At 41.8% G+C, this 18,628-nt stretch overlaps 1 protein-coding gene across 4 annotated transcripts in view; it reads right to left on the minus strand.

Moving 5' to 3' along the window:
• PPFIBP1 (PPFIA binding protein 1) overlaps positions 1-18,628 on the minus strand; it is a 194,802-nt gene that overhangs the window by 161,411 nt on the left and 14,763 nt on the right. The gene's annotated exons all lie outside the window — the stretch shown is intronic.

An 18,628-nucleotide genomic window follows, 5' to 3' on the forward strand; every position in this document is an offset into this window, starting at 1 on the left:
ACAGTGGAATATTACTCAGACGTAAAAAAGAATGAAATAATGCCATTTGCAGCAACATGGATGGACCTAGAGATTATCATACTAAGTGAATTAAGCCAAACAGAGAAAGACAAATATCATATGGTACCACTTATATGTGGAATCTAAAAAAATGAAACAAAGGAACTTATTTACAAAACAGAAATAGACTCACAGACATAGAAAACATACTTATGGTTACCAAAAGGGAAAGGGGGGGAGAAGGATAAATTAGGGATTTGGGATCAACAGATCCACATTACTACATATAAAATAGATAAACAATAAGGACCTACTGTATAGCACAGGGAACTATATTCAATATCTTGTAATAACCTATAATGGAAAAGCATCTGAAAAAGAATATATATATGTACATATATGTATAACTGAGTCACTTTGCTGTACACCTGAAACTAACACAATATTGTAAATCAACTATACTTCAATTTAAAAAAAAGAATATTTACTGTGGAAAAAAGAATTTGCCCACCTGGACAATCAAGGCTACTCTCTCTATCTTAAAGTCCACTGATAACTAACCGTAATTTGACCAGCAGAGTTCCTTCACAGCAGTACCTGGGTTACTGTTTCACTGAACAACCAGATGACAGGCATCCTGGGAGGGCATCTTTATAATTACACCTACCACATTCATTTATATTCTGAGGTTAAAAAAAAAACCCGATGACACAGGTATTCCAATCTACCTGGATTTTTCAGTGTATAATAATGAACTGGCACTGCTCGTACATGAGTTACTTCGATTAAACCTGCAAATAACTCTGCTAAATAAATATTATCATAACCATCTTTATAATCAGCAAAACTATGGCTCAGAAGTTAACTCGCCTGAGGACACAGGAACTGGAAGTGAGAAAAGTAAGAATTAAACCTGATGTTAGCAGTCTAAAAAGCCCATTTCCTCTAAGATTTCTGAAAACGTGGCATAATTATGACTTTTTTTAAAAAATGGCTTAGGGGCTTCCCTGGTGGCGCAGTGGTTGAGAATCTGCCTGCCAATGCAGGGGACACGGGTTCGAGCCCTGGTCTGGGAAGATCCCACATGCCGCGGAGCAACTAGGCCCGTGAGCCACAACTACTGAGCCTGCGCATCTGGAGCCTGTGCTGCGCAACAAGAGAGGCCGCGATAGTGAGAGGCCTGCGCACCGCGATGAAGAGTGGCCCCCGCTTGCCGCAACTGGAGAAAGCCCTCGCGCAGAAACGAAGACCCAACACAGCCAAAAAATAATTAATTAATTAATTAATTTTAAAAAAAAACGCAAATGAGTTAAAAAAAAAAAAAAGACTTAGTTATAGTAATGGGAATAAGGAATAGTGATGTTTAAAGTGGAGGGGGAGGAAACCCAACAGGAGTTAGCAACTAATTAGTTCTGTAAATTAAAGGTAAGGAAAAAATAAAATCAAAGCCAACTACCATTTGAAGGACAAACTGAGGTTAACAAACCTGGTTTTGTTAACAAACCTAGGTTAACAAACCTAGGTCCAAAGAAACCTGAGTAATTTCTTCCAAGACGATGTGGAAGACAATTTACATTATCAAAAGTCCTAATAATTTTGAAAATTACAAACTAGCCACATAATGGAATACTAGTCCTAATACTAAGCAGGCTACAAAATACCATGCATAAGATTGTGCATGTGTACATATTCACACACTTTCACTTATTTTATTCAACAAATATTTATGGAGCATCTCTTGTGTGCCAGACACTTATCTAGTGGCTGGGGATATAGCAATAAACAAAAAACAAAGTCCCTGCCTAGAAACAGCAAATACATAAACAAGTGAAAATATAAGAGACAGTGATAACACCATGGAGAGAATAAAGCAGAGTAAGGAAACAGGGAGCTCAGAGAGGAGGGTTGTTATGTTGTATGAGATGGTCAGGGAAGGTGACCCTGATAGGATGACAGCAGAACACAGCACTGAAGGAAATGAGTGAGCCACGCAGTTCTCTGGCGGGGAAGCTTGCAATAAGCAGCGGGAAGAGCAAGTGCAAGTGCCCTGGGGTAGGAGTGCACTTGGAGAACTAGAGGAACGGGGAGGAGGGAGTTGTGGCTGCAGCAAAGTAAACAAGGTGGGAAGAAGCAGGGGGAAAGGTCAGAGGAGTTAGAGAAGTTGGGGGCGGGAGATGACAAAGGACTTCTGTGCCATTTTAAAGACTTTGGAAATGAGAAGCCATCAGAGGGTTCTGTATACAAGAAAAATCATGTATAGTTTATCCATAAATAAAGAACTGAAGTTCAAAACACCAAATCTAGCAATAATTACCTCCTCATGATGAGATGATTACTTATGAACTTTTGTTTGCCAGTATTACTTATGATTTAAAATAAAAGTTTCGGTGCATGGAATGTCAAGTTAGTTTTCAGGTGCACAGAAGTGAACTACCAGCGGTAGTAGGGGCTCCCGGGCTCTGGATCAAGAGGGCTGGATTTGGTTTGCTCACTTTGTGTCCATTCGATTTGCCCAACATGTGTTAACCTCAGTCCACTCAGCTTAAAATGAAGGTAATAATACCCATCTCTTCTGGCTGTGCTGAAGGAGGAAAGCACTCGCATAGTATTGAGCCCATAGTAAGAGTTCCCAGAGCTGTATATATTAGTATCACATCCAAGCACAGATTCAGCCAGGCCTGCTTTATGCAACAGCTAAAGTGTACCAGTCATCTGCAGCATGCATGGGATGCAGATCATGTGTTAACCTAACCTGGGCTTCCTCCCTGTGTCTCCCTCTGAATACCAGTCCAATCTAAAAGATAGCACCAGTCCAATTTAAATTAATTTCCAAAACCCAAACGGAGAGAATCCATGAGGTTCTGCAGCAAAGGATGCCAAATCTAAACCATGGAAACAAATGAACTTACTTTGCATTTAATTCATTCCTGAGGTTTTGTGAACTCATCTCTCAGGCAAATCTGTAATCCTTTATTTCTTTATTCTTTATTTTTCAGTCAAGATCTAAGCCAGCCAATAATTTATATTTATATTTTAAATTTATATTTAGAATGCAGGATTACTGACTGCTGCTTGAGAATAAAAGAAAAACTTGGATTTTCAAAGATTAAAAAAGCGATAATATATATTACACAAAGACAAATTTCTGGGTGCAAATTTTGAAAACATTCAAACGTGTAAAGTTTTCCATGTGTAATTTTTACCTGTCAACACAAATTCTCTCCACAGATGAAGAACTATTACAAAGACTTCGTTTTATCATTAAGAAAAGCCTCAGCCACTTGCATTCGACATTCTAGTCTAAATGACAATTACAGTGTTTTTGTCTTCTGACGGGGAGGAATAAACAACTTTATCATCTCCTAGTCTGTGTGTCTTCTCTAGAATGTCAGCTTGGCCCAATTACATTTATTTTTCATGTAGGGAAAATAGCAGGGTTTGTTCCACATGGGTGTTGGGTATGTGCATAGAAATTTCACCATTTAATTTTTGTGTCTGGAAGGAAAGGAGATTATAATTATGCCATGAGGTATAACTATAATTAGGTTTTCAAATATCATAGGTATCCCTATGAACCAATTGTAAAATAACAGAGAGTTCTGGTACTGTGTTACTGGGTTGGCTTTTTTTCCCCCTTGAACTATCACATTCCTCTAACCTCAGGAAGAATGAGAAAATCTTACAGTTAAAAAGGTTTTTTTCTTTAAAGATAAAGAAACTAAGCTACTACAAACTGTTACTAGTATTTAGCACTGATGAGACTTTCCTATGTACTTGTTGGTGCTTAAAAAATCATTATGGTGGCTATGAGTTATATCCAGCAAAATAGGTTAATGGCAAGTTTAGGTAAGTACATTTAACCTTGTTACCTCTGGTGATGCTAATAAGACCTTGCAATAACGTAACTTCCTAACTGAGGTCGTACAGTACACTTTACACATGACCCTTTATGATTATTTTACAGAAGATAAAACACATGTACAATTTACAGGTATTACACAAGTCTAAGCAGCATGTCTGTGTGTGTGTGCGTGTGTGTGTGTGTGATTTTTGTGTGTGGGGGTGGGAGGCAAGGGGAGTATATACTGAAACGATTTTCCCCAGTTGTCCCCCCAAATGAGTAAGATATTTCTTGACCCATACAGAATAGTGTGCATGATATATAACATATAATATCCTGTATAATTACGCATATTCCCACTTTTCTGTACTGCTTCCATCCTGGGAAAGAAAAAGACAAAACGAAAATAAGCATCTTCAATTCTTGGTTGTATGATCTAATTACTGAAAGTAGCCCTGTTCGTTTAAAAATCACAGTTACGGGCTCTAAACACCAAATAATCTTGGAAAGACCAGGAAAGTCTTTAGGGAAAAGGCAAAGGTATAGGAAACAGAGTATGTGGACATGCTAATAAAGCATCTGTAGAATATAAAATGCCTAATAATTGTATTCCAAAATATTTCAAGAGCCAACTTCCACTCAAACATACCCACTCATTACTAAAATCCTATGAGTGTATAAAGTGTACACAAATACCCAAAGTCAAACGGAGCATCGTGGGGCTATGCTGAAGCGATGAACGGACTCCAGGAAATAAAGAAATAGAGCTTCAAACACAATAAGATCCTCTAAACAACTGAGTGATTCTCAGCATCCAGAATTATCAGAAAACAAACAAAATTAGAGAATCTACTTAGAAATCTATAGGAAAGAGAGAACTTTCCTGAATACTTGGAAATATAAGAAAGCAGTTCACATTCTAGTAGTTCCAGGTTTGTCCCCAGTGAATCTGCATCACTCATTTCTCATATAAAACCTATTATAGGGAGGGGGGATTTAGCACTTAGACAAAATATAATATGCCTACAGTGTTGGAGACTTTTTATGAACTGACCTAGTGGTAAAAATAACATAAGTATAGGAGCTGACAGAGTTCTTGTCGGTAGCAAATGTAGCCATGTAAACATTTATATGGATTATCATTCTACAGACTTTTAGGTACTTGATAAACATCTTCACATTTTTATTTTTCAGAGTATTCCCTTTCCTTGTGGAAAAGTATTGTTACCATGATGTTACTCCTAAGAACTTTGGTTTGATACAAAAAAGCTCAGCATGAGGAGAAAAATTTTTCCTTCATTAATTTAAAAATAACTCAAGCTCTACGAGATTTCTAAAGCAGACTCCCTCTTATTTTTCCCAAAATACATATGAAGCCAGTAGCAGAGAATTATCAAAGAGGACTCAATGAAATTTCAGATTTTGAAATTAAACAAAATCCAAGCCACCTGGACAAGTCAGTAAGCCCTGTCTCAAAATGGGTTTTTGCGGGGGGGCGGGGGAGGGCGTGTGAAAGGGGGGTCCTTTGACATTTTAAGACCCTTAATCCCCCTCTCTCCCCCTTCCTCCAAGTATATATGCCTGAGCAAATGTAAAATAATCAATCTTCTTAGAACTGCAGGCTTATGTAGGTTAAATTATTAGCCTCCAACAATGCAACAATTCCAAGAAGTAAGAGGTTAAATGATTTATTAGCAATTCTGCAATCCATTCTTCCAACGTGCCTTCTCCTGGTCAGTGCTGGATGTCAGGGCTGTGTTTGCCTAAAAGTAGCCTGCAAGAAGAAAACTCTTCTAAACCAAGACAAGTTCAGACTGCCAACAGCAGAGCACAACAGATGCTTCCTGTTCCTTCAGTAAATGACAACAATCCTAATGTGGATAACATTCCTGATTCTTGAGAGAAAGAAACAATAAACATGAGACTCCATGTTGAATTCCTAACTCCTGTAAACCTAACCTCCTATCAAATCTTTCACAAAATCTGTAAAACTAGTAATGCAAGCTAAGCCCTCAACAGCTAGTCTTTTATCAGTTGGGGGGTAATACCATGATAGCTTCTGTTTAATGATACCCCAAAACCGGTTTTTCATTCGGTGATAATGTTAATCACTGGCAAAGAATGGAAACCTTGATAAAGACGCAAGTCTCATGCAATATTTCTTTCTTTCAGTATTTATGTGTTTCATTAAAATACAGAAATGAATGTTAATGGCCATGGGAATGGCCATATTAGCCATCTGTATGTCAGAAACCTTACAGTCAGGCATACAGAAAATCAAAAACCTACATCGAAACTTTGATTTCTCCAGCAGATCTTGGAACTAGCGTATCGACCACAACAAGATGACTCAAAACCAGCATGTTATTATGCCAAAAAATGCTTTCCTCCAAAAGCAACAGATGTATTCAGGCAGTAGTTTTAGTCTGTGGGCTAATTGCTAATTTCAAAATATTCTGTATTCATTACTCATAACTCAACTTAAGTTTCACAATTTAAGTTTTAAACACTGAATGAAAAATTAAGATTGACAAATAAATAATTGGGGTTTCTTTCCAATGCACAGCCTCTTTCAACCATAAGACTATGATTTAAGCTATTCATAATTTTATGTAAAATGGTGCCCAGCATGCTCATAAGAATAAACATACTTGATAATAGGATCAGGACCATTAACATAAAACAGAGGCTTTTTTCCCCCCAAATAATATTTCTTAAAAGGATTTGAGCCAATGGAAATACAAGCTTGCTAATAGTAAAAGGCTTTAATGCTTTAATTCTGTTTTGCAGTGCTGTTTCATAGCCAAGTTACTGTCACTCCTTCCAGAAAGGGGGAAAGTTGGGTTAAAATATTTTTTGCCTTCAATCCTGATTTATGATTTCCTCTAAAGAAAAGCACAATTTCTGCCAAGAAGAGGAAAGCAAGGCTTAGGTTTCACATCAGGAAGGAAAAAACCAAACAAACTGGTAGCAACCTTTTTTGCATATAATAATCACTATTATTTAGCCCACTCAAGTGAAACACAAAACCAAAGAAAGGAATAAGGAATCTCGAGTCTTAACAGGATCTGCGGAAAATAAGGAACAAGAAAAGCCACGTTTAGAGAAATTTCCAGAGGTTTTCCGGCTCTCATCAGAAACAAGCAGTTATTGTACTTTCCATGACCTGTGCCACAGGAAAGAGATGCCTTTCTTCCACCATGCTAGCTCTCTGAATAAAATAATTTTTGAGAAGAACCAGGAGGAGCTGGCTCTGTGATTTTTACAAAATCACAGAACCTTATTGTTGAAGGGGACCTGAGCCAACATCTACATTCAAGCGCCCACTCAAAGCCTGAATGTTTTCTGATGCATCTGGATGAATCCTGCCACCTCCTCTAAATGGCTAGACTCACTCGGTTACCGGAAGGGCCTGCCTTCCCTGAGTCAGACTGCCCACCCTACCCCAGCCAGTTCAGGACTATCCTCAGGGGTCAAACAATACAAGCCTATTCCCTCTTCTGCTTGACAAGCAGACAAGTTTTATAACAGCAGCCCTGTCTCCCTTAGCGTCCTAGGACATCAAGCCCCAGTTCTCCAAACCACTCTTAACAGGACACGATTTCCAGACCCTGGTCACACTGTCTCTACACCCCACCACTGGAAACCTTCCGATTCAGCAACACTCCTCTTAAAATGGAATGTATGGAGTCCAGCACTAGAATCTCTGACCTGGAGCACAAAAGGACCATTATCTCCAGGAAGCTGGTCACTAACTTGCATTAAATCTGCTAAACACAGTTAGCTTACCTTTCCTTAACTTTCTATTAGCAGAGCATCACAATGTATGCACTTGAAAACAACCCCTGGAAAGCTTTTGTCAAACCAAGTTATGGCCACTTTTAATTTTTTAAGATGCAAATTCACAACATGACATATAACCCTGTTAATTAAGATACTACCAGCTTCACTTTACCATGTCACGTACAGATTATTTTCTGGATTTTGACTGTCATCAGTTGTCTCTCCCAGCTATGTTTCAACCACAATTCCCAGCCACTGATGAAAATGCTGAATAAGAACCCTGTGGTGAGCTAAACTCCAAACCATTTCCTCCTAACACACATTTTTTTTTTTTTAACCAGAGAAAATACAAATTTTCATAGAGCAGTTGTTTTAAATAGAATAATCAGCTTCACCAGGCTGAGAGATCTGCTGAATGGCAACATGTAAGGAATAACTGATTAAAAACAGTTTTGTTGGCCCGAGTGTGGTAGCTAGCTACACCAGCACCGGCACTGTCTTGATTACTCTTGGCTATGCACTGTCTCCAGAACTTAGGACTCTGGACAGGACTGCCGGCTAATGTCTACAAGGTGCCAGTTTTAAGGCATTTACCATAATACACATCTAAGCACTCAGTGTTAACCAGATGGGTATTGTTAAGTAGCCGTGGTATCAAATTAAATTTTGTTGAAACACTGGCATTCCCCAAAGTCGCCTTTTTGTGCCCTGCTCAATTTGTGAGACAGCAGGTTTATCCAAGGCACTTAGCAAGGCACCTATAAACTGCCTCTATAGTTATTTAAATAGTGCACATAATTCAGAAAGCATCCTAGTTATTCAGTCTGGGAGACCTGGAAAAGGGAAAAAATAGTAGGAACCCTTTAATCATTGGCCACAGCCAGTGGCCATCTCCCTGTTCTAACAGAGGACACTCGAAAATGGTCTCAAAGGTACAGGGAATTACTAAGGGAATCGGATGAGGGGCAGGGATAAAAATGATGTGAATGGCACTCCCGGTGCATGCTGGGTCCCTGAGCTAAGGCCCAAAGTGATCAAGGAGCGTTCTTAGGGGCCTTTTCCTATCATCTCATTGCAGATAAACTCTGTAGACCAGAATTGTTTTCTATTCAATTCATAGGTCACCAATCCATAGGCAATCAGTGACCCCCTAGAGAGTTAGCCACATAACTCGAAGGCTGCTGAGAACTCATCAAGCACGGGGACTTTTCCATCACACGTCATACAGAATATCAGCCCCATAATATGCCGGGTGCTTTGGCTTCTGCAGGGCAATTTATGAAGTCAGTTCATACATGGTAGACGGGTTGGTTATCCAGCAGGGCAACCAAAGGCCTCCAGCCTCCGGACAGTTAAGAGGGCAGTGGGGGCAACCTATCTGTAAGCCAGAAAAGGCTGCAGGAAAACCCAACACAGCAGGGCACAAAACAGCATTCACACAGTGCCCTGGTGAGCACAATCCCCAAGCCAGCTGGACAGAGCCACGATAGTGGCAGCATTGTTGAGGGCCCGCAGGAGAGATCAGACTTGTCAGTCACCAACTTGAAGAAGTTTCGCCTGAGTTATCTTTATTTTCAATCGTCCCCTGCCCCCCAACCCAGGGCAGTGACCAGGGTCATGCCAAAGTATATTAAGTTCAGCGTCACCAGACAGCCTTGAACCAGAGAAGGGGAGAAGAACCTTCCTCCCATGAGACACGGACTTGGAATCACACGCTGGTGCAGTGGGCTGAATACGGATGCATTTTCCTCCCCCATCCTCCGCCCCATTTGTCCCTTCATCCCGACCTCCAGGTTCCACTACCCAGCTGGGCCTCTCTCAAAGCTACCCAAACAGTTGTTCTCTGCTCCCACCATCCCTCCTCTAAGCCTACCCACAGTGTCAGCGTTCCTGACCGCAGTTTAGGGCAGCTCAGCGAGACACTGGCTCTGGGGTTGACTGTCAGGGATTATTGCAGCAAAAGGGCATCTTGACGCCCAAACCTATCGCAGCTCAATTCTCTTCATTAACAATGAGTCTCTCTATTCAGAAGATGTGGAAGAAAAATGTCCACAATACTTTCCCTTTGAAATGCAGTCTGCAGGTGATCGGAATTTAAAACATAGCATCCATTTCAATTCACTGACTATACAACTCAGAGACGAACTCAACATTTGGCGTTAGGCAGGCACCCTGGTGAATCAGAACAAAAGCCGTGTTAGAATTGATTAGAAATGTTTGAATCAAAAGATTTTAGAGCCTGAGAAGTTTGGGAATACCTAACGCACCCCCCTTGTTTTAAAGGTAAGGAAACCGGGGGTCAGGGGTTCCTGAGGGACAAAAATAAACCTGGAATGCAGTTTGCGAATCAGAAATCAGGACTCCATGTTCTGCAGGCTCTTTCAATATCTTTAAATATCTGTGTCTACTTATGGACCAGAGTCTGTCAAAATTTATTTTTAAATGACAGAAAATCTGTCCAATTAAATATATTCTGCTTTATTTCTAGATGGCAGCTTGACTCACAATCTTCACAGCCTTTAACAACACATCAACTTGAGATAAAAATCATTAATTCCATAAAAGGAATAGGAGAAAAATGAAAAGCTAAGTACCAGCTGAGTTGCCACAGAGACTTTGGTCAGTCAGCGCTGTGAGCACACGGGGTTCTCCAGGGGCCTGAGAAGGCAGGACATAACATAAAAGCTGTCAAAAGATGACTTGGCCAGTCATTTGCAGGTAACTTAAATTACACAATGTCATCAAGTGTTTTGGTTTTATTTTCCTATTTTGGCGATTTCCAAGACCTTCCATGCAGTCATCCCTCTAGTTCTCTAACAACTTCCTAATTTACAATGTTCCTTTTAAACTATGTCACTTGCTCTTTGGACATGGAAAGGATATAAATTATAAATAAAGTCAGTCCCTTCTAGTTAATGCCAGGTTTGGAAAGATGGGACTAGCAGAGGTCTGTAACCTAGGGTAACCACGATTATTTTTAGCATCATAGGGGCAAGGGATGGAGAGATGGACATTCCCATCTTAGCTGAGGTGCCACCCCCTTGGGAATTCTTCCTGACCCAGGCCTGGGTTAGGTGCACCCAGAGGGCAATGAGCAGCCCTCTATCAGATCACAGTCTTCTGGAACCTTAACCAGATCTGTCACGATTATAAATGAACTTGAACTCTTAAGTACCATGTTACAGAATTTACTTTTAGTACGAGCTATGTGACCTCAGGAAGTTTTCCGTGTCAGTTTTCTCACGTGAAAATGGGAATAAGAGTACCTATCTCAGTCTCCTTGTTTGTAAAAAAGAATATACAGTATCCACCTCAGAGTGATTGTAAAGATTAAAATGCTCTTATGAATTATAGCACAGAAAAGCATTGCAACATCATAGGTAGTCAATAAACAGCAACTATTGTCATACTGCTGCCCTTACAAGTCCTAACTAATACATTAGTTGTCCTCTTCTCTGTGCTTCTTTTAATCTTCACCAGCTAGATAGATAAGCCCTTGCGTGTGATGGGGAAAACCCACCCCGCAAGATTTGAAATCAGACAGGCATGGGGTAGTATCCAGACTCCGTTACATTTCATTAATTAAAAAGATATACTTTTTCACATTTTAGCATCACAGAAACTGAAATGCGTCTTACATTCAGTGTAAGTGGGCATTATCTCTGATCTTGAGCAAGTTATTTAATCTCTGTAAAACTAGTGATATTGCCTTCCTCTCCTAGGGTTGCAGGAAGGCACAAATAACATAATCATGCAACCCCCTAACACACGACAGGCAGCCCCGATCTGCACCTCTATGGGTCCAGTGTCTTGTATATAAAAGACGCTTAGGAGGTGAATCAATATTTACGTATATAGAATGGAGCATCCCATTATCCCTGGAAATTTTAAAAAATAGGACCCAGACCCATTCCAAGCTAATGTGTGTGCATGTCCCTGCAGGAGCGGCCTACGGAAAAGGTCAGGGCCTTTCAGAACAGGAACTCTGAGGAGGGGCCGTGGATGGACACCCAGAGCCCCGTGCAAGGACCTGCAGCTGCTTCCAACAACCTACCCCGAGCCTCGGATTACCGTCCAGGCCCCACGCAGGGCCACTGATGGGGTCCAAACCCCTGCCGAGACCCAGGTCGGGTTCAAAGTTCCTACGGGGAGGCCAGAAAGTACAGGAAGGTGCTTTCTCCAAATCCAGTTATAATTCCTGACACATAACAACAGTTACCTAGCGTGGAGCATTTACTTCATTAAGCCCCACTTCACTCTTCACAATAACCCTGTGAAACATAACCAACTGCATCAGCATTCCTGTTTTCCGAGGCCCAGTGTTTAAGTCATACCTCTTATTAAGGGGCAGAAATCCACCTGGTTCCCAAGCCTGTGTCCTTCACCACCGCGTCTTCTCTCTGGGAGGTTATGAACATCAGCTGGAGAAGGAGGCGAGGTTCTCCCAAACTTTGAGGTCTCGCTTTCAAAACAGCCCGACAGCATCCGTCCCACGAGGGTGTCAGGCCCTCCTGCTCCAGGTGGACAGAGGCGGATGGGGTAGACGGGTGGGGCAGTTCTGCGTGGAGTGAGTTTCAGTGGATTTCCAAGCCCAGTTGGTGCTGCCTCTGTCCTGGGCCCTGGCCAGCCCTAACAGGTGGTGTTTCTCATTTGACCTTTTCCCGCGTCACTCGTTCATGATTTATTTCCCATAGCTCCAAGTAGCACCCTGCAGCTCACCTCTGGCCCTTCCTTTCCTTGATAGGCTTCCTCCATCTTTTTCTTTTCCCTTTTTTAAAACTTCTGGTTCTTTGAAAGTTTCTCTCCTAGTGACAGTTATTTGTCTCTACACAGGACTGCATTTCCTGGCCAAGAAACTTTTCTCTATTCATCCTTTGCAGATGTGTCACAATGAAAAGTCATAGTTGGAGATTCCTCATCTGAATTTTCCAGAACGCCAAGGATAAATGCACACGTGCAGGCATGTTTAGAAAGATGGAGAAGCCAGAGGAAGACATGCACAACGTGACAACTTTCCTTGCCCCCAGTTAGGATGTCTGCTCCTTGCACTATCAGATCTCCTGAGACCCCAGGGATCACATGGAGAAAGATCACCCAAGTGGAGGGTTCGAGAAGATACACTGCACGCATTTGACAGTCTCCCCTTCAGCCTTTCCTCTACGGCAATCACTACGCTGCCTTAATCTCCTTCTCAGCTGAGGAAACCTGGAGAGCTTTTTATTTCGTGCCGTCTCCCATTTCTAGGCAATACACTAAAGCAGCTGGTAAATCATGCAATTACCAAATCATCACATCCCTCCAAGAGGTTCAGAGATGTGTGTTTTTAATACAGAAGCTAAGGCCAAGAACAGCTGCATAACAGACAGTGACCTATTTATCTCTCCACTCCACCCATGGTGGAAACAGGTTGGGAATACCTCCCATGACTTGGTGTTACAGAGTTCCTGGGTGATAATGCAGACTGAGGCAAGGAATACAAGGGCTACTTCACTGCTGAGGGGGACTCACTGGAAGTGAGGTCCATCGGTCAGGACACACAGACTCTATCACCTTTGCTGGTGCCAGGCCCGAATCATCCACAACACACCCAAACTATTAAGATGATGGGTCGGCAGAACCCACCACCTCCTTCACTTACTAAAAGATAGAAAATGCTGGGGAACAGTGCTCATTTTTGCAATATGGCTTGATCTGCAGTTGGAAAGATATTACGTACAACTTTGGCCTTGTTTACTCATCCCACTCACCCCACAAACTATGCCAGACAGTTTCAGACGCTTGCTGAGCACAACTGGCTTTTGGAAATGCCAGAAAACTGATTCGTTTTTTTCAAAGTACATTAACTTATCCCTTGAAAATGTGACTCCTAAACCATTATCCTCAACCATGACTAAAATACTGTATCAGGTAACTTCGACAGACGCTATACGCCCCCATGTTTGCCCTCCATCCGTAGGGTCCCCTGGTATGTTCTGAGTTTCATGGTCTGTGTGCTTTACCTGCCTTTTGTGGTGGTGACCCACCAATCCTATAAATTCAACATGAATTAAATACCCCAGAAACAACTGCCTTCATGTACACATATGATGAATATTCCAAACATGCTGTAATTCATGCTTGGGAAAAAGTACTTAATTACGTGTCAGCCGTTTCACAAATATAGAACCTGATATACCATAACCAGGTGTAAATATTATCCAAGTGTCTCAGACTTCGGAGAGGCTAGAGATCTGTTTGATTTATCATTAACGGAGGGGTATGACCTCTTCCTTCAGTTTTGCTAACGGATGCAAACTCTCTAACTTTGCAGATAAAGGGACTTACCATACTGCTGGGATTTTGGTGCTACATATTTTGTCTGTTTCTCTCTTAAGGGATTAGATTCTTTGGGACAGGGTAGTGGTCACTACTGTGCTCCAACCAGACCCCATTTTTAGGGCCAGTGCACCCATGCCCAGCTGCTGCCGGCTCACAGGGAAGGTCCTCAGCCAGTGGCAGGACACAGCTTCACCCAAAGTAATGCCCCCAGAAGGGGCGGCCAGGTGCCTACCACTGGCTGATTCAGGGATACATAGATCCAGCTCTTTGCCTCAGTCAGAGACAACTGGGCAGGGCCACCCCAGCTCCAGAGCTCACCATAAGGGCAGCCGGGGCCTCAGTTACACCCACACTGCCAGTCAGCTTGTCCTCTGCCCAACCCTGCTGCCTTCTTTTCCTCACCCCTAAACTCCTTCAGCATCCAACTCCTGGTGTGCTTCCAGCCAATCCAAAAAAAGACAAGCTGTGTTCTAAGTGTAGAAAGTTATTTTTTAAATCGTACTGAGGAAGTTACAGGCCCTAGAGGGACATGTTCTATCAAAGGTCCTGTGAAGGCTGAAGACAGTCTTTGAAAAATACTTGTGATTCCTTTTAAAAGTTACACATTTTGATAATCAACTCAGACCACTTTCTGAACACCAACCCAATGCAGTCAACAGGGACAGGAGTTTAAATAATGCCCAGGAGTATCACAGTTTCACAAGTAAGGGAGGTGAGACATCGCCAGGCGAGTGATCTGTGCATCACAACATCACATCACGTGGTACTGGAAACTGACACCAGACCACAGGGTGCCGAGCTACGGTTTTTACCCTTGCCCATTCGAGTATACCCCCTCCCCACATAAGACACACATGCTTTATAACCTACATCAGAGGAAATCTTTACTCTAAAGCCACTTGAAGAGAACAGTGCTACATAAATGTATGACAATGAGTCCTGAACACTTTATTCCCAACATTCCAAACTTTTAATAACAGGGAACAATTCCTGGAGCTGAACGATTATTGATGACTTTGTACTCTTTACTGCATCCCCGAGAAAGCAGATGGCAGACAGGCCTGCGTAGGAATCAAGAGCTACTGCTACCACGTTGCCCAGGAGGCAGCACACCATCTCCCAGATAAACCTCAAGGAACTACCTAGCCATCATCCAGGCTCTAGTCCAGGTTAGGGTCCAGGGATGGAGTCCAGGGATGTCACAGGAGTAGAAATCAGAGGAAAAGCAGGTGCTTGCACAGTGCCTGTATCTTATTACCAGAGGTTTGGATTCAGAATGTTAAAAATGTAGATAATGTATTCTCTATAAAAAACTCAACTTAAAATCATACTACTGCTTAATGTTTTATAGCTTTTCACACGCTGTCTCATCTGACATTCACAGCTCTCCCTGCAAGGGCTGGGCTGGTGTTTTTATCTCAACTTTATGCCTGGTTAAGTGACTTGCCCAGGATGACACAGCTGATCAATGTTGGGATCAGACTGCCAGATTCTTGGTTCCAAGGTCCTTTCATATAAAATTCTGCCAATTTGCAATTTGTCTACATATTTCTCCAGGCTTGTGTACAAAGCCCCAAAACCCTGCCTCCCTCCTTCTCCCTTTATGGCTCCCGCCTTCATACTACAGACCTATATGTCATGGGAACAAGGACTACTGATGGCATGGGGTCCTGAACAGGGTCACAAATCACACCAAAGGTCTCTCTGTCTCTCAGTGACTCCAAACACTCCAGACTCTTTGTTGATACAGACCACAGCTTCTGGAATATGGCTGACAAGAGACTAGGGGATCAAGTTATACGACTACCAGTGTAACCTGCTTCATGTCAGTCACATACACAAGAGGGGAAAAAAGAAGAAAAAGCTTTAAACAGCTCACCAATTTCCTAGACATGGTAATTGTTCTTAGGAAAGCCTTCCTACCCTCATCAATAGGTTTTGCTCCTGTTACCTGAGGCACTTGGTGGATTTTACTCTTGCCAAGTTGGCATTCTGTTTCTGCAATACAAAAATGCTGGGACTAAAGAGATCAGGTGGGGATGTTATGGTTTCAGGACGAGACGCAAGCATCTCTGTGAGGCACGTGGATGCATTACAGCTTGTGGGCATGCTAATGAGAGCTAATTACTCTACCGACGCCACAAAAGCCAACCAGTAGCAACAAGAAATGCCTGGTAAAACTTGCTGGGTTCTCAGGCTTTGTTTGAAGGGCTGGTGCCAAAATGATCTGGCTGAAGTGATGGGCACAGGGCTGAACTGGATTGTTATCTCAGGATCACAAAGCCTAGTCTTTAGTCCTTTGTATCCTGTAAATCAGTAGTCAGGTCAGCACCAATTTTATTCTTCCAGATTTAACCTACTCTCTTAACCCTTAACATCGCTACCCACTCTGCCCCCAAATGTCCACTTTGGCTGCAAATTAAGAAATCAAACAATGGGCCTGGAATTTTAGGAAAACAATTGCCTACTGACCATTAAAATTGGGTGTGGCATTTTATAATGTACTGCACTCTGTTTGCAACATGCACAAGATTTGGCCAACAGTTCACTCACTTTAATCCTCGAACTCAAGACATAAAAGGGAACTGAGAAATCATGTAAATTTCACTTAATCACTGATACTTAACTATATCCATGTTTCTCGGAAAGCATATACACACGGTATGAATTATATAAAAGCACAACTCTATTTTATGAATTTATATAAATTACATTTTTAAAAGGCTTTCCCATCCTTGTCTCGCTATTGCTACTAAAGAGAGGGCAGGGAATGGAAAAACCACAAGGCTACAGATCTAAATTTCTCAGACTAGGAATGAGAGCATTAGTTATTAACCCAATAAAGCCCCATCCTCATTAACTTTTCCCCATTCCAATACTAGGTTGATGTATTGTTGAAAATGCAATCATGGCTTCAGGGACAAAAAAACAAGAAGGTCCAAGGCATATTTTAAAGAAGACTCCTACAGGGTGTTATCTCTAACTCCATAGAAACAAGACTGCACTGGATTATAATATAATTCTACGATAACAACATTTATAAATACTTGGCTCAATTTATTAAAATGGAAAAGTCTGAATAAACATACAGTAGAAGTTAAATGGCAAGACAACCCTCATGTTGAGATTCTTTAGTCAGAAGTAACAATAATATTAGCAAAGTTTTTTTTTTAAAGTGGTTAACAAGGTCTAACATAAGGACCAGTCAGATCTAACCCAACTTTTATATGGTATGAAAAAATGAAGATTTATTTAACAACTCTTCTCCTAAGTTATTTAACAACTTTGTATTTTCTTGGGATTTTCTATAACTTTCTTTAACGCTGCTCTGGTACCTGAATGTTTATGATACATGGACAAGTAACAACTCCATGAATAATGTCAAAATTCTCAACTATGTGTAAAGGAATGCCTGAGTTATCGCCCTTCTAGAGAGCTGTCTGTGCTTTGTACATAAACACATAGACAAAGCATGTTTTATTTTGGCTGTGAGTATAGTCCTAAACTGGGGGTTCATTAGGAAATTCTCCAAGCAGAAGGATTTCAGAGAAGTAGGCAACTTAGCCACACCCGAAAAGAAAATCTACTGTACAGGAAAATAAGTAGGGCAGATAAAGAAATGCTTCTTGCACTTAAATATAAATAACATTTACTAAAATTTCACAAGTCTGAGCAGGTTTACCAGCTATTCTGAAATTTTTAAACAAAAAAGAACAAAGGCATTTTCAGCATTGAGACTAGGAAACAATCGTTACTGAGCTTCCACAATGAATGGGCCAGGAACTGTGCTGGGCATCTTGCATGTACTATCTCAATTTAACGTTCCTACAAGGTAGACACTGTTGTTCCCATTTTAGAGACGCAAAAACCAATTCAATATGCTAAGACATGACTATCTTAGGGTTCCATCCAAGATATATCTGACTCGAAAACCTAAAACAGTTGCTGTTACCCTCTGCCCAATAGCATCACCAAGAAATTACAGTGATGGAATTGTTTCATAAGCTCCAGATTTTAATTATGCTTTTATTGAGTGGTGGTTTCCTCCAAATTAACGGCGATGAAAATAGTGTATAACCTCATAAAGTTGAGGTGAGAAGCATTTAAAAAGCCCGAGTGAAACGAATGTGCAGAACAGGTGAGAGCTGGTTGCTATTGCTACCTCCCTCTTCGGGCTTCGGCTAATGCAGCTGGTGACCTGCAGGTGAGCAGGGCTGTGGGCTCCCGCGAGTCCACTGCAGGGCAGGGAGTCACCTCCAGAGGCCGAGCATCACACAGCCTGGAGCCTGAGAGAATGGACCTCGATGGCGAGGAGTAGAGAGGCCCCGTCTCGGCCCAGCCTACCTTCTCCTGCACTAAACAAACAAGTCGTTGTGGTCCAACGCTGTGCCAGGCACAGCCACAGGTGGCTCGGCCAGCTGCTGGTCCCAGGCACTCAGCCACTTGGGAATCTCTGGAAGGCCCCCTGCCTGCAGAAGCTCACTCCCACCCTGAGAGAAAGGAAATTTAAAACAAAACCGAATGGGCGGGGTCCCAACAAGAGGCTCATCCTTTCTAATCAACTTTCCCTATTCTCTCTCTCTCTCTCTCTCTCTCTCTCTCTCTCTCTGTCTCACTCACACACACACAAACACACACACACACACAGACATACACACTCCCGCTCATGTGAAGGGTTTCCATGGT

This window comes from Balaenoptera acutorostrata, chromosome 11, assembly GCF_949987535.1.
Source record: "Balaenoptera acutorostrata chromosome 11, mBalAcu1.1, whole genome shotgun sequence".
NCBI lineage: Eukaryota > Metazoa > Chordata > Mammalia > Artiodactyla > Balaenopteridae > Balaenoptera > Balaenoptera acutorostrata.